General features: G+C 40.0%; 1 pseudogene; it reads left to right on the top strand.

The window, feature by feature from the left end:
* The first annotated feature begins 426 nt into the window (after positions 1-426).
* Positions 427-1,474, top strand: LOC149256779 (F-box/kelch-repeat protein At1g67480 pseudogene; annotated as a pseudogene).
* The last annotated feature ends 1,541 nt before the right edge of the window (positions 1,475-3,015 follow it).

Genomic DNA, 3,015 nt, shown 5'->3' with positions numbered 1-3,015 from the left:
TTGGTCTAGCTTAAAGACCGGGTGTTTTCGCAGCGCCTGAATTCTTTTAGCAGTTTCGCAGCGCCATCTATTTTAGTGATTTCGTAGCAAAAGCACTGACTTTGCACTGGCTGCGCTACGGAATTAGGGATTTGCTCTAAGTTTTCAGTGAAGGCCCAAATTTTAAGCACACCTATGGTATACTGGCTACAACTGTTATGGATACTAGTAAATATTTCATCATCTTGTAAACTTTGGTTCCCCAAAATTCCCATGAGTGAAAGGCATTTTGAACCTCTATGATACCCCATTTGGCACAGCAGCTCGTGTTGACATTGTGTCTGATTATTTAGAGAGCAACTGGTCACCATATAAAAATCAGGAAATCGGGGATATTTGGCTGTCACAGGACTTGGATAAATGTTCCCTCTTGCAAGATTTTGCCCTATGGGGACAGTTCATGATACTGGAAGAACCATTTTAATGAATGGTGCTGTACCTACCAAATTGTCATGCTCAGTTGAAAATGTAGTATGGCCACAAAAAGAACGCATGGATTCATCTAAAAGTGATCTGATAGTTGAGAAAGACTTCATTGATGCTGATTTTGACAATATTTTGAAAACCCTGCCACTGACTAAAGCCTTTCTAATAGTGAAGGAATTCACAAAGAAAGAAGCTACTAGAGCCCGTGTCAGGTCCTCAGCTCAACAGGAATGTATATCAAAAAATATTCTATGTAATGATCGTGATTATGAATCCGCTCTTTTGACAGGCCTTCCTGATGATGTTACCAAGTATTGTCTTGCACTAATACCTCGCTCAGATTTTCAGTCACTGAGATTTGTTTTGAAAGCATGGAGGAGTTTCATTCTGAACAATGAATTTTATATGGCAAAGAAAACTAGCTGGCACCCTTGAAGAATGGCTTTATGCGCTGACTGCAGTTTCATGTAGTGGCAAAATGCAGTGGCAAGTTCTTGATTCTGCCCGTGGTAAATGGGAATTTCTTCCATCCATGCCTGGTCCTTTGAAGAGAGCTTTTGGGTTTGCTGTGATAGATGAAAAATTAATGGTCGTTGGTGGATTGGTTGATAATGGCTACGCAGCAGAGGCTTCAACAGATACATACAGTTATGATCCAATATTAAATAGGTGGAGTTTGCTTGCAAAGATAAATGTGGCACGTTTTGAATTTGTTTGTTCAGTGGTTGATGACCTTGTTTATGCAATTGGAGGTCATGGACCAGATGGGGAGGGTCTGTCTAGTGTTGAGGTATTTGATAGGCAACGAAATAAGTAAACTCTAATAGAGAGTCTAAAACGTCCAAGATGGGATTGCTTTGCTTGTAGGCTGGAAGATAAGTTGTATGTCATGAGCGGCCGCTCAAGTTTCACCATTGGGAATTCAAGGGGCATGATAATTCTCATGATCTGGTTTATTTTCGTTCTCAAGCATGACTTGGTCATTTTCGTTCCTCTTGTTCAGTCTTGAAAAAGAGTCCTTGGTTTCGTGATCAGAGAGGCACGTGCAGAGCATCTAATAAATAATCTCTGATAACACTTGGCGTCCTCGAATGTATATGCTTATCATAACAAATAAACAATACCATTACAGTTGCCAAAAGTGACTCATATACATACGGCTTCACATGTTCTTACAAAGAAAAAGGCTGGTGATGTATATATGCCGATAAAACAAAACCAAATGGTCATGAAATTGCCGCAACCAATCGCAGAGTATTCGGTTGCCTTGATAGGAATTGAGCAGTAATGCAAAAATATTCAATTTTGAAGTCGTATCAGTTAGGGATACATGGACCAGAAGCAGATGTTGGTACTTTGTGTGTTGGACCAGGTTATATATTTCATTGTTTTAAGGACACACAAGAAGTCTCAGAGGTTCGATGTGTGAAGAATGCAAATGTTCCTTTGAGTTATCGCTTGCTGATACTTATTTGAATTAGAACTTCGTTTCATATGGCATAGCAGCGTCTCTGAATTTGTTATCAAGCGATCCTGTTTCAGTTGCCCACATTTTTCCCACATTTGCAATTAGATATATGCTCTCATACAACAGCAGAAACATAATTTAGAGTTCTCAGAATCACTTAGAGAAAAAGAGCAAAGGTTGAGGGCTGCGCATTTGATCATAAGGCGCGTATGAATGCTATATATTGCTATGTCCGTGAACTAGCATGGAGAATGCGCATTAACTGTTTGACAATATCAGAATTTGAATTTTCTATTATGCAATGCAGTGATAAAATGCCAAATGTAAAGTGGTTTTTATAAAGGTGTTGATTGCCATAGGGTCGCCATAATTAATGACACCGGGATAGAGATGTGGCAAACAAAGATATTAGCTGGTCATTCATTTGTTCTGCCACCGATGAAAGACAGAGACACCTGGTTGATATTTGTTTTTCTTTGCCGGAAAAGGGGTAGTCGAGTAGTTTTATATGCTACAAGGCCGCCATTTTTAGTGGCACAAGAGCTGGCATCGTTAAAAGGATGAGTGCGCGTTAAATAGAAATAAAAGAAGGATGGCGTTTTCATCAAAGGCAGAAGGATGGCGTTTTCATCAAAGGCTACCATCGTCTTTTCCATCAAGGGAGCGCAGACCATAGAGGAACCCTTGCCAATCCCGGCAGGACTGTTACACTCGAGCCTCACGATGACCACACCAGTTGGGGCGTTGCTTACAGGGTTTCTGGACAGGAAGCTGAAGATATTGTTTTATTTTATTTAGAAGTGAGAGAGAAGGAATATGACCAAAAGGCCTAACATTGAATATCTCTTTCAACTAGAGACAGCTCTACTTGAGATAGGTTGCAATGACAGTCACGTGACAGACCTCGCAAATGCAGTTAGGAAAGTATTAACATGCAAAGATGGAGATGCTACTTCAAATGGAGATGCAAAGTACTGAACTTCAGTGTGAACTTCAGCAATTTGTTGTCTTATTCACGTGATTGTTTTAAAGGATATTTTGCTGAGCCTTTTGAGTTCTATAACATGCGCTACCTCAATAAC

The sequence above is a fragment of the Pinus tabuliformis genome, chromosome 7, assembly GCF_031772625.1.
Source record: "Pinus tabuliformis cultivar Carrire ecotype Pingquan chromosome 7, CPIR1, whole genome shotgun sequence".
Classification (NCBI taxonomy): Eukaryota; Viridiplantae; Streptophyta; class Pinopsida; order Pinales; family Pinaceae; genus Pinus; species Pinus tabuliformis.
This window is presented reverse-complemented; position numbering and strand designations above follow the sequence as displayed.